The following is a 14,685-nucleotide window of genomic DNA, read 5'->3' as shown; positions in this document are numbered from 1 at the left end:
CCTGGCCTGCCTTCAGCAAGAATCTGCTTAGGGAAGTGTAGCCAGAACACCATCCCCACATACCCCTGATGTCTCCTCTTAGTAATTTTCCATCAATTGACTCCCTCACTCTGCTTCTTGCCTCTACCTACTTTTCCTTTTTATATTTCGAGTCGAGTTCATTCTCTTTCCTCTACTACAAAATCCTATTGCAGTAGTCCAGAATAAAGCCTGCCTTACCATTTAACAAGTGTCATGAATAATTTTTTCTTTAACTGACCAGAATTCAGGTATCCTGGTTTAAATTGGGTACTTTTTTCATGAAGACACAGACTGGATAAAAGCAACACAAACTTACCCTCACTCACATCCTCTTATCCACAAAACACCAACAGGAGACCACGTGTCAAATGCACAAGAAAAACATCCAGCCAGAAAGGCATCAGAGCAAAAGCTCTGGAGGAAAAGGATAGTTGTTTTGTGTTTTCTCTGCAGCCTCTCATCCATTCTTTGCCCCTTCTCTGCTCTGCCTTGTGCTATGAAGGCATTTCTTAGGCTCCCTTGCTGGCTGGTTTCCAACTGGTTTCAGCCAATGAGAAGCACCACAAGAAATCAGGAGATGGGGTACCTCTTCCCTGCTCCTTTCCTGCCTTTCTGGAAGTTATTGCATCTTTCCATATCTGTCCTTTACCAAGAAGCCCTTTCCCTTGGCCCCAGCTTCTCTCTGAGCTCCAGCCACACTTTGTTCCCCTTGCCTCTTTAATCCCAGTGGTGATAACAGTTCCCACCAATTCTAGTCTCTGGTTGCCTCAACATCCCTCAATGGTTCTTTTAACCTTGCCTTAGCCTTGCCTCCTCCATATATTGCTTCTTCATATGGACTACCTGGGATAAATTATTTCCTTCAAGGACCCTGAACGATACAGAATACATGTATGATATCAGATTTCTAGCTGGAGCCAAGTGTGACTGAGAGTCATTCTCACACCTGCAATAAGCATGCTACTGTCCTAACATAACCATCACAATAAACTTTACCCTCCCCCAATTTAGCATGTAGACACCACCAGGGCAAGCCGGTTCAGCCTTTAGTTTTAAAGTTGAGTCTTTTTTATTCCTCCTTTTTCTTTTGCAGATGCAGCTTTTGGTCAATGCTTTGTGGCTTGTGGTTCACCTGCTGGCAGCAGAGAACATGGAGATGTTGTTTTATGCCAATCGGAATTTCTTTCCAGTGCTAAGGATGCTCAAACAAATTTTCACCAGGGAACATGAGGGACTACCATCCATTAAAAGGGGATTAATGATTGTAGGCTTTCACCCTAAGAGGCTTTTGGTAATGTTAATGACAACAATATAATAGCTAACATTCATTGTGGATGTCTTTTGTGCTAAGTCTGTTCTCAGGACTTTACATGTATTTACTCATCTAATCTTCATGAAGGAGGAAAGCACTGTACCTTGGGAAAAAGAGATAAAACTTTTTATTCTTACTTTAGAATCAGAGAACATTGGAATAGAAGGAAACTTTCAGTTCACTAAATTGATCTTTCTTTCTACAGATGAAGAGAATGAGACCCAGAAATATGATATGGCTTCTCCACATCCATTTGGCCAACTGGCAACAGAGCCAAGATGCCACCCCACATCCCTCTTTCTTCTCCTTCAAACATATTAAATGTATAAGTCAACATGAAGCCAAAAGTTATCACCTCAGCAATTCATGAGTCAGTTAGGTTGACACACAGAAAGGGGGAGGAGTCTCAGTAAAAGATATTCCACACACCGACTCTTTGCACATTACCTACATCAGTGATTATAGAGAAAATAGACATGGTAGTTGAGCCCTGGGGTTCATGAAGTTCAGAGGCACTTCTGAAGCCAGGTGGTTCTTTATCACCAAGATGAAGGATACCTTTCCCAAGACAAACTGAGACTTCTGAGTATGAATTTATCACCATCCCTATTCTGGCCTGGAGATGGTAAAAATTAACTCTCTAGACAAGGCTTCAGGAAACTTTTTCCATAAAAGGCCAAATAGTAAATACTTTAGACTCCTCAGGCCATATGGTCTCTGTTACTACTAGATTTTAATGTCTTTCCAAGCTCCAGTCTGCTATGTTTTTTATTTAATTTTACATTTATTACTCACAGTTTGGATGTCATCATTGTGTATTTGGGGAGATGGATAAATTAGACACTCTTTCAATATCTGACTTCTATGTCTGGCAAAATTGCAACCTAAATTCAGATAATGCCCTGATAATACAGCATACTTAACAATACTGGATAAAATATTTTTTAAAAACTAGAGTATGGCTGTGCTGATGGTAAAGTAAGAGAATTTCTTCAAGATCAGAAAGAAAATGTAGAAAGTGCTAATCCATAAGGGAGAGTGTTGGAACCAGCATTTGCCCTGGAGAAATATGTCCATTCTGACAGTCTATAATCTGAGTTTTAATAGACCTCTACAGGAAATAGTATACAAAGCCTATGGCCTGGGTAAAGTAAGAAGTTGGATTGAAGCCTCACCTAAAGCCAGAATCTTCAAGGGGTAAAATCTTCAGCAGGGGGGGAAAATCACTCTATGAAGGAGGGTGGTTGTGATACATGATTGTCTTAGTCTTGGCTCTGGATGATTAAAAAAAGGGAAGTTACCTCTGGAAGCTACACTCATGCAGATGAAACCTAAAAGGTCTACTAATTATCTGGTTCCCCCAAAATGTAAAATTTTAGTTTAAATTAGTTCTGGGTTAGCAATACCAACAAAAACTAGGAGAAGTACAAGTCTTTTATGGAGGAACACACTTTAAGACCAGTTCTCAAATAATTTCCTCAGATAAATCTGTGGTAAGCTGAAAAATTGTTCCTCAAAATGTCCATATCCTAATCCCTGTAACTTGTGAATATTGCCTAATATAGCAAAAGAAACTTTGCACATGTGACTAAGGATATTGATATGAGAAGATTATCCTAAATTATCTGAGCGGGCCCTAAATGTGATCACAAGTATCTTTATAAGAGGGAAACAGATGGAAACTTGACACAGAGGAGACTGTGATGTGAAAACATTGCAGAGAGAGATTTGAAGATGCTACACTGCTAGCCTTGAAGATGGAGAAAGGGGGCATAAATTAAGAAATGCAAGCAGTGCAGTTCTTAAGGCAAAGAAATTTCCCATCTTCCAGAGCCTCTGGAGGGAGTACAGACTTGAAAACAACTTGGTTTCAGTCCAAAGAAACCCTTGTTTGGACTTCTGACCTCTAGAACTGTAAGAGAATAAATTTGTGTTGCTTTAACCCACCAAGTTTATGGTAATTTGTTACAGCAATAATAGGAAAGTCCAAGGAATGCAAAGTCCAAGGAATGTGAGCTCACAAAAAGAAAACAAAAACCAAAACTAATAATCATACAAGGAAATAAATTATTATGAGACATCATCTGCAAAAACAACATACTACAGAATCATTCCAGCAAATAACAGATGTTGAACTTGACAGATGTAGAATAGTAAATAAAATTGATTAATATGTTTGAAGAAATAAAAGAGAGTATTAAAAATATAACAAAGGAATGATATCATAAAGTAAGCCAGGTAGATGTGAAAAAGAACCAGATAGAATTTTTTTTTAAGATCTATTTTTTTATTTATTTTGAGAAGGCGGGAGAGGGGGAGAGAGAGTGAGAGCATGTGCATGAGCAGGAAGGGCAGAGAAGGAGAGAGAATCCCAAGCAGACTCCATGCTGAGCACAGACCCCAACACAGGGCTCAATCTCACAACCCTGAGATCATGACCTGAGTGGAAATCAAGAGTCGGATACTTAACCAACTGCACTACCCAGGCACACCCAAATAGAATTTCTAATGTGAAAAGCATTATAGATTAGACACAGCTAAAGAAAAAAATGGTTAACTGGAAGATAGACACAAAGAAGTTACCTAGCCAGGCTATGGCACAGTACAACAAAGAGATGAAAAATATGTAAAGGTAAGAGACATGGAGGATAGAGTAAGATGGTCCAATATATGTCTAATCAGAGACCTAGAATAAGCCAAGAAAGAGAATGACAAAGGGACACTAAAATATTTAATGAGACAATGAATGAAAACTGTCCAGATATGATGAAAGTTATCAAGCCTTCAATTTTAGGAGTCTCATCATATCCAAGGCAGAATAAATAAAAAATAATCCACACCTAGACACAGTGCGGTGAAACTACAGGACACCAAAGATAAAAATCAGCTTATGATAGCAAGGATAGGGGCAGATTATCTACAAAGAAAAGAAAAATTAAGAATTGACTTAGTAAAATACAAGCCCAAATTCAGAAGTATCATATTTTCAGAGCTTAGAGAAAATTGCTTTCAACTTGTAGTTCTATACCCTGCAAAATTATTTAAAAGGAGGAAGGAGTAAAATTAAAACATTTTTAGATAAATGAAAACAGAATTTTTATCCCCCAAAAACGTGAGTAAATGAAATTTCAAAGGCAAAAGTAAAATGATACAAAAGTCTCAAGAAGAGAAATGGAGAGTAAATAAATTGGAAAATTTGTAGAAATTAGTGGGGATAAAAAGGACAATAGCAAATAAATAAGTAAAAAAGGAGGGGGCTAAACTTGTTCACGTTCCTTATGTTATTTCAGAGGAAGGCAAAGACATTGATAAATGTCAGACTTTTAAATATGAATATTAAACCTTCTGCGGAATGACTAAAATAATACAAATAGAATTAAGATTTTTAAATGAATAGAGGAAAAAATATAATGAGGGAGAAAATATCTCAATCTGAAACTTAAAAAAAAAGAGTAATAAAAAGCTAGAAAAGACAGGGCAAAGATAAAGTATAAATATATTAGAAATGAATAAAATACACTGATAATCACAAACATTGTAAACTGACTAAACTTTTCAGGCAAAAGACAAGGATTTTCAGAATGAATTTTTGAAAATATAAAATCCTGTATCATATTATTTTGAAAACACACACCTAAAGTATTATGGCACAGAAAAATTGAAAGTAAAGGAATGGAAAAAGATAGTAGTAAAATTCAAACCCAATAGCTGGGTTATATTAATATCAGAGAAAATGTAATGTAATGCAAGAAAAAGCATTACTAGAGATAAAATTATCACTGCATATTGATTAAAGGTCTAGTTCATCAGGAAGATAGAACAGTTCTAAATCGTTATGTGCCTAATAATATTGATTCAAAATATATGAAGTTAAATGACAGAATAAGAATTTACACATCTACCAACATAGCAGAATATTTTAACATACCTCTCTAAATAAGTGATGAATCAAGCAGGGAAAAAAGAAACGGTAGGGATATAGATTTGAGTCACACAGTTAACAAAGCCACAAACAAGTACTTCAGATTATCCCACGTTTCCAAGCATAAATAGAACATTTACAAAAATTGTTCCTGTACCAGGCCATAAAGCAAGTCTCAGTAAATTCCAAAGTATGAAGACAGAAACCATATTTTCCAACCATAGTAAGATAAAGTTAGATTCAATAATTAAACAGTAATTGAAAAAGACAAACTTTCTGCCCCCAAGAGGCTTATCCCCTAGAAGCAGACACACAGAAGGAGGCAACGGATTAGAATAAAAGGCAGGATACGTTCTAATAGAAATGCAAAAAGCAATTTTGAGGGGATATAAAGGAAGATCAACTGATACTGACTAGTGGGATGAGGAGCAATCTAATGGATATGCTAATATCTGGACTGTACTTGGAAGATGAGGATGGGGTGTGGTGGTGGGGGGGCAGGGGGAACAGCCTTCCAGGCAAAGGCACAGATTAAAATTGAATGCCCAGCCATTGAGAGATGATCATTAAGGTCAGTTTTTCTAAAGATTATTAATCTTTATTTTGCGATAGGCCTCTTTGGCACTCTGATGATGCCTGTGGACTACTTCCCCCAGTTTTTTTAAATGTTAATTACAAAGGAAACCAAATATAGTGAAATACAGTTATAAAAATATTCAGAAATATACTTTCTTTTGTGTTAATTCCAAAGTCACAATGAGCTGTAAACAATGTCTTTCAAGAGGCCCACAACAAGCATAATGTGATCTGAATATATCTGTTGTTTCTATTGGTGATGAAGTCACAGTACTGCTAACACTACTGTAGTTAGTTTCCTGTGTTCATTATCAATGGAAACTTCATTTAAAAGTTAATGAAAATAAAGATGTAATTTTCTCCCCGTATTTGGTCTACAAAAGGTATTATAGGAAATAAAAAACAAGCCTGATTATGACATACTTTAGGTGTTAGACTACGAAAGGAATTTGAAGTTTTTGTTTGGGCAATGGGTATCACACAGATTTTGATGCAACAAAAGTTTTGTGTTATTTTGTTGTGGTTTTTTTTCCTCCTGCACTAATAAAATTTAATATATACTCTTAGGGTACAATAAAAGTGACAACTCTGATTTTAGCTAGGAGTTGTATATATAGACATTCCTTAATTCCAAGGCATTGAAAAGGTTCTAAAATTCAAGGTGTTTCTGTGATCCCCTACTGCATATTATAGAAGCTGAACTGTTACCATTTTCCAGATATCACATTCTAGTCTTCATCTACCACCTCATGTTTGCATAGCAAGTCTGTTTTAGTTGCCTGGAGTGCACATGCCTCATTTTGGTAATCTACTTTAGTCTATTTCTGTGCACTGAAAGACAGTCCAATTCAGTATTCCACACTTCAATATTAATTTGTCTTTTCAGCTATTTCAACAGAGGATGTGTGTCCTCTGCTACAACTTGGCTCAAATCCATCCGTCATTTTATTGACCTACTGGAAACAATGTCCAATGCATTCCAGCTCACAGATTGAGTTTGCTTTAGCCACACATGAAACCAGGACACTGTTAAGTGTCTGTTTTTAAAAAGAACATTCACAATGACAGAGATTTTCCATATGGAAATTAATATACATCATAAAAACTAGCATATGGAACAAGAATAGGAGCTTTCAAAATTTCAAAGGTTAAGCAGATTACTTAAAATTACAATTGTAAGTGAATGATGTATGCATTTACTGTTGACTCGGAAACAGTCTCACGCATTTCCTTTAAATGCTGATTTATAAAGGGCATTTTCCCCAATAGTTTTAGGAGAAGCATTCAGTGACACAGGTAGATAATTTTGAAATAGAATATCTGTTTGCTGCAAAGAAAGAAAACCAGGCTACTTGAGGGAGAGAGGAGCAAATTATTTCCCAATATAAAATTTTCCTTCAGTAAACACATTTATGAGACCAAGAGATGAGGGCGAATTTTTTTTTAATTTCTTTGAGAGCATGTGATCCTTAGTGAAATTGTACACAGAGAAATTCAATGTAAGTATAATTTCGATCCCTCTTATCTGTGGCACAGTTCATTGCATTATAAGAGAGGGTTGCTGTTATTTATTTTGTGATTTACATGGCCCCAAACAAATAAGAAACTAGCCAAATTTATTCTTTAAATGTGAAGTGGGCAGAACTAGTGGGATTTTTCTTAAATCCCTAACCAGGAGGAATGCAGTGCTCTGTTTATCAGGTGAAGAGGAGGGCTCCACTGACAGGACAAACAGAAAAGCCCCATTGGAATTAGGCTCTGTTCTTCATACTCTATTTACAAATGCCTCCTTCTCTAGGCAAGAAGCAAATTACTCAGTAGGACTCCCAGGGTTGCTCTGCCTACAAAAGCTACATAATATCTTCTCTATTACCCTGAGTTGCTTTTTTATTTCCAACCACATTATCTGCTAGAATCAAAAAGAGGAAATAATTCTCAAAGTGGATCTCTTCCAAGGACTTCTAAGAATAAAAGATTCTTTCCATCTTCCCTCAAATATTAATATGAATTTTGGAAAACAGTCATTTCAAAAATCCATACTTCACAGACTACTATATAGATTTCCAACTGCAGTTTAATTTCAAATCAATTCCAACATTTGCCAGAAACACTGATCCTAAAAATTTTGTTGGTTAATTCAAAGTATATATATGTATGTATACATGAAATTTATAATTACAGAATACTTTAAACATTAATTTAGAAAACAAAAAAAAATAGCTGTGAAGAAGAGAAGTATAATTTAAGAGAAATACGAGGCAACCTTTGACAACAATTATCTTTAGAAACGACTAGATTTCCAAACTTTAATTATTGGTTATAATTTATTTCTACAAAATTAAGATTTCCTCTCAGGCACAAATTAATTAGCAATTTTTCCTGCCATGTAGATTGCTAATCTGGGTTCAAATCTTAGCTCTTTCACTTTCTAGCTGCCTACCCCTGTAAATCACAATCACTCAGAAACAGTAAAATGAGAATAAAATTATCTCCCTCTTAGGTTTTAAGGATTAAATCAAATTATTAATGAGAATATGCTTTGTAAGCTATAAAGTGTTACTGAAAGATTAAGTATCACCACTGCTTTTTAAAGTACAAACTGAGATATCATTACTCATATTTGATATATTGCAAAATGTCTCTCTCAACACTTTTGTCTTCCTAAACCCCTCTCCCCTCTCTAAATTGGCATGAAAACTTATTGTTTCTGCCAAATCAGTCTGGGTGTGAACAGCCATTTATTTAAAGATGTGCATCAACACTACTTGCAAAAAAAAAAAAAAAAAGTGCCAGTACACGGCATTACAAAAATCAGTAGGCATTGTTATTAGGTCAGTATTTGACACAGAGAGTATTAAGTCAAATGCATGAAAACGCCATTTTTTGTAGATAAGAAAAGGCAAAATATTGGCAATTTCATATGATCAACCTATTATCTATCGAAATAAGAATGAAAAAAGACTGCAACTCTCTAAGAAATATTTAAATGAAATAAAGGATTACTAATTGTCTTGAACACACACACACCAAAAAACAAAGAACAAATGATCTTCAAACACCAACCAGTAGTAGCATTTTGTTTCCCCTTATTCAATTGCTATGTCTTATACACTGAACTAGAATTTAGGTCTTTTTGACGATGAAGTTACCCAACAAGCCCGAAAGAGTCCTGTTTAATAATATTGCACTAATCTGTTGTAAATTTTTTTTTACTTTAGACAGTTTTTCTGCTTATGAAAATACTGAACGCTCAAACAAAAGAATGAATGTTCATTGTATGAGATCTGAAAAATACATAAAAATATAAAGAAGAAAAAAGGTTTTTTTATTCTCAAAATATTTAATTCCAAATTTTTTTCTATACTTATTTTTGAGCATAGTTGAAATGAAATTATACATATAATTTTGTACTCTGCCTTTTTACACTTAAAAAAGTTTTATTTTAAGTAGCTTTCAATGTTAATTCACTCTCAGCAAATATAATTTTTATAGATAAGGTAATTTCTTATTATGTAGGTATGTTACATCTTACTGAATCTTTCCACAGTTGTTAGACACATAGAGTTTTATATTCAATATCTCAGTGAACATCCTCACATACACTATTTTCTCTGTTTCATATTTTTCCTTATGATGAAGTCTCAGGAAGAGAATTTTTGGGTAAAAGCAGGACTCTTTAATGTTCCTGATATATATAGTAAAGGGCTTTCCCTAATTTACATTATCACCAATTATGTTTGAGACTATCTATTCAACGTGAAACATTATCATCTCAAGTGCTATTAAATGTTTCAGTTCTTGCTTGCTCATCCTCCTACAACTGTACCAAGTACTGTAGATTATAAATATGCAGATTGATTATTTTAATTCTTCAATGGAAAGTTTTCTTCCCCACTGAAGAAACTGGTTTTAATTTAATGTTATTTGTGTTATTTTGACATGTAAAATATACTTTGACCTTGTCGCTATAGCACCAATTAGTTAATGGCAAATATGTTTTTAGTTATTTACGTGATTATCTAATTTATTTAACAGATGGTTACTAAGCACCTACCCAGGTACTTGGTAACAGTTACTCAAGCTAGACATGAAACAGTGGAAATTAGAGACAATAAACAAGTAAACCAATACAAAAAGTAATTTTACATAGAGTTAAGTGCTAAGAAAGAAATAAGTTTATTACAGAGAGAACTGGTAGGGGTGCAACATTTGACAAGATGGTCAGGGAAGGCTTCTCTGATGAGCTGACATTTGAGCAGAGACATACATAATGAGAAGACTCTAGCCTTATGACATTCAGTAAGAATCAAGTCCTTGAGGTTGGAATAAATGGACAAAATAAAGAGGAGAAAATAACAGACTGATTAAATTCTTATAAGGTGAGAACCAAGATTGTAATCTGAAAGAGCAATGAAGCATAAGTTTGAGCCAAGACTGAACCACAAAGGACACATTCCTAGTTTCACTGGGTATGGGGTGTTCTTCATGTTAATTATATTCTAAGGAGAAAAGCCACATGCAAATGAAGTGAACTACTATTAGCCTAAATAGCTACAGTATGGGAGGAGCTTGGGAGATGTTTGTGCAGTACACAAAAGATGAAGTCTCAAGAAAATGGTCTTAGGTTGTAAACGGATGAGATCTTCTGAATCTTGGAAATGGAGAACTTCTTGATAACATGGTAAGGTCAGTGTAAAGAACCTGAATGTTTTCTAGAATTCACACTGGCTCAGCCTTTTGACCAAGTGGATTTTGCTGCAAGGGAGAAAACTTCAAAAGTTAAGAGATTTTCAAGCTCATCTTTCTGGTAGTTTGAGTGAATGCATGTAGGTTTCTAGCAAAGAAGGCAACATGTTATTCTGAATGATGGGCCTATTTAATATGGCCACTAAGGGCAGTCAAGGTTTTCAACAGACAGATGGAAGAGTTAAAATAAATAATAAATGATGACTATCGTCTGACCACAGAAAAAAGAAGTTGAATCATATTATCTCTATGAATTTTTCAACAATATATAATCAGAAGATCTCATAATATGTACATTATGGAAGCTTGTGTCCAAAATGGGCACCATCAATTCCTCCCTGTCTGCCCATGTCATTGCCTCATTGAGAGGTAGAATCTATTCTCCCCTCTTCTTTAACCTGGGCCAGGCTGAGTGATTTGCTTGGCTAATAGAGTGGGATGCAAGTAACATTCTAAGACTACTGAGGCTAGGTCATAAGTCTTGCAGTTTCTCCCCGGGCATCCTGGAATTATCACTCTGGGGAAAGTGAACTACCATGTAAAAAGTCCAATTATCCTGGCAGTGTCATACTGTAAGAACCCTAAGCCACATGGAAAACCTAGAAGTAGAGAGACCACATGGAAAGAGTGGTCAAAGAACACAACACACCAGACATGTAAGTAATGAAGCCATTTTGGAAATGGGTCTTCCAACCACTTTTGTGAAAAAATACCTGTTTTCTGGATCACTTAATTACTCATTCTCTCTACTCACTATTGTAGAGAGTTTAGATTAATAAGAATTAGAAAAAAGTAGTAAATTTTGTTTAAATAATTATCTTTAAAACACTGCCTTCCTGGGACAGGAGTGAATTATTTCAAAGAAATATCATCTTTCAATTTCTTCTTCTGAGACATTTCCAAAGTGCAAATAAAAGAACCAAGAAGAATACTGAACAATATAAAGACAATATAGTATTAAATGTCCAGCTAATAGTGAATCATATGATTCAATTCAACAGAGAAGGCTCCACTAAGTCTGTAATAAAAAAGTAATGAGCTTTATAACAAAACTGAAAAGAAATGCAGATAGAAATCTTTTCAGTACAAAGAGAAGAAGGATTTACAATTGAACACTGAAAATGCTCACAAGTTTGAAAACCATGGCTGATGAGCTCTGAATATTCAACAATCTTAAGTTGAATACATTAATCAAAATACACGGTAGTATAACTGCATCTCATCATTTTGCCTCTTCACAGTTGCAGTGTGAAATGAGAGCAGAGAGAGGAAAAGAAAGTGCAGTCCAGTGGAAATGCACACACTCTCCGACTTGTATCGGAAGCAATGGCATTTTGAAGCTGCAAAGGACCTGAAAAAACAGAATTCACCTTCCTCATTTTACAGTTGAGGAAGCAAGATACTCAACAAGAGTTGGCTGCTCAAGGACAGAGCAAGTTTTTATTGGAAATAAAATAAGAATCCAGGTATTCTGACCCCGGACTAACAACCAGTTTTCTTCCCCTATGATTAAACTACCCAAAATTATTTTTATTATTTTTATTTGTGTTTTTTTTTAAAGATTTTATTTACTTATTTATTTGAGAGAGAGCATGTGCAAGAGAGAGAGCACAAGCAGGGGATGGGGCAGAGGGAGAGGGAGAAGCAGACTCCCCACTGAGCAGGGAGCCCAATGCGGGACTGGATCCCAGGACCCTGGGGTCATGACCTGAGCCAAATGCAGACACTTAACTGACTGAGCCACCCAGGTGCCCCTTCATTTGTGTTTCTATATGTACTCAAAGAATAATATTTGGATTTATTTTAAATAATTAATAAGTGAAAATATAATTAGCTATTTATTAACAAGAGGAGAAGGGAAGCCAAGGGCCAAGTTTTGTCAGGAATAACAATGGAACATTATATGTTATAGGATACCAGCAGCTGTGCTTGTTTTCATGCTTTTTGCCTTCTTTCTAAAAAACAATCATATCCTGTTGCACTCCTGCTTTTTATCAGGCCCTGTGTTAGCTTACAGATTATTTTAAAAATGAATAAAATATAATCCCTGACCTCAGGGAGCACAAGTTTAGTCTATAACTTTTCTAAAAACATTAAGTTATTACAAAATAAAATGTTTAAAATAAAACAAAAAAGGAGGGCCTTTGACATGATTAATTATCTCATTTGACATATTCAAAAGCAGACAGCAGGTATTTCTTGGCTGGAAAAAAAAAAAGAAATCTTTCAAACACCCTACATATAAAGCCACAGACATGGTTTGTCATCAACCTAGACAGCAACAGTTTAATACAGGGTGAATCAAATCTAAAAACATCTTCTAGAGGAACTAATTCTTGCAGAATGTATAATTATTTTTTCATACTAAAATATTGTACCACCCAAAAGGCTCTATTTTTGCCCATGCTAATATATCCTGCCAACCCAATGTGGACGAGTTTGGGTTACAAAGTCCTTTGGATTTAAAGGATTTAAAGGTCAATTAGTTTGGTTCCACTTTAATTAGAAGCCATCATAATAGTGCTGTGTGAGTAATTTATAGAGGCATAAATATTGACATCAATTTTTGTCAGATATTCTGATATCATAAACATCATGTAAATCTAGGTACCAGCAATCAATTTGCACATAATAGACAAATTTTATTAGAACTGTATGACTGCACTACTTGGTTTTTAGAGTCCCTCTCTTCTTGCTACATTAAATCATCGTTTTAAATCATGTCATAGTGTTCCTCACAGCAAGCAATCAAAAATAGAAAATTTAAGTTTATTGGATCTTTGCCTAATTTAATGATTTTTCCCCAGAGTTGTGCTCTCTTGGAGCCCTGCAATGACGTTTTGGCTCGGTGCCTAGAAACACCTCCATGTTGTTCAGAACAGGGCAAGGCGGAAACTAAAGCTATAGCAAGGAAAATCCCTTGTTGCCTCTAGAATCTGAAGTGACTTCTGTTAAAACTGTTTGTGCTCAGTTAGGACGCCTGGTAGGGAAAATCTCTGCTTGATGCTCATTCTGAAAGGGGTGACCATGAGTCACTGAACCAGTCCTCAAGGACTCCCGCTCTAGATGTTTCTCAAACCACAATCCATGGATATATTTGCATGGATATATTTGAATTCCCTATGAAAATGTTTTAAAATTTTTTATTCAAAATTAATTTCCTTATTTGTTATCTCTGTTGTTCGCAATCTGTTTCTCTCTCCTAGAAAATAAACTTTGTTAGGGCAATGATCTTGTCTATTGTGTTCTTAGATAAATCCCAAATGCCTAGAACAATTCTAGCTCAAAGTAAGTACTCCTTGTTCAATGGACTAAGATAAGCAAATTTTGAGTCACTTGGATGCCCACCATATAATGGAGAACAGTCCCAGGATTTCAGCGCCAGCATATGGGCCTGCATTTTATAACCATGCTATGCCAAGAAATCAAATTTAACTTTAAGGCAGTATTCCTCAAACTGGAGATCATGGGCCACTAACTGGGCTCTATGGAAATGTTCACAGAGGTCCATAAATTCTGAAGACAGAGAAACACTGGTCAAGCCCAATTCACTCACTTTACAAATGAGGAAACTGAGGCTAAAAGGGACAGCCTTTCTCAAGGCTGCTCAATCAGTGTGAGAGCCAGAATTAGCAGCCAGCTCTCTTATTTCTTGCCCCCCACTTTCCTCATTCCACTGCACTAATTTCTCTTTTGGACTTCTTTTTTTGTGTTTTGTTTTTTTTAGATTTATTTATTTATTTATTTATTTGACAGAGAGAGAGAGACAGCCAGTGAGAGAGGGAACACAAGCAGGGGGAGTGGGAAAGGAAGAAGCAGGCTCCCAGCAGAGTAGAAAGTCCGATGCAGGGCTTGATCCCAAGACCCTGGGATCACACCCTGGGCGGAAGGCAGATGTTTAATGACTGAGCCACCCAGGCGTCCTCTTTTGGACTTCTTGATCTTCCATTCAGAAAATTCTAACTATGAAGTCCAAACCAGAACGAATCATTTCAGTAAGGAAAGAAAGGCATTTCATTGTCAGTGATTATTCTTTTTCTTGCTTTTCAGTATGTTATTATTTTATGATGCTGACTTTATTTTTAAAACTTGAACTATTTGTAATTTG

Source organism: Ursus americanus, chromosome 36, assembly GCF_024610735.1.
Source record: "Ursus americanus isolate L20-20 chromosome 36, mUrsAme1.1.p, whole genome shotgun sequence".
In the NCBI taxonomy this organism is placed as follows: Eukaryota; Metazoa; Chordata; class Mammalia; order Carnivora; family Ursidae; genus Ursus; species Ursus americanus.
Note: the sequence above shows the minus strand (reverse complement) of the source record.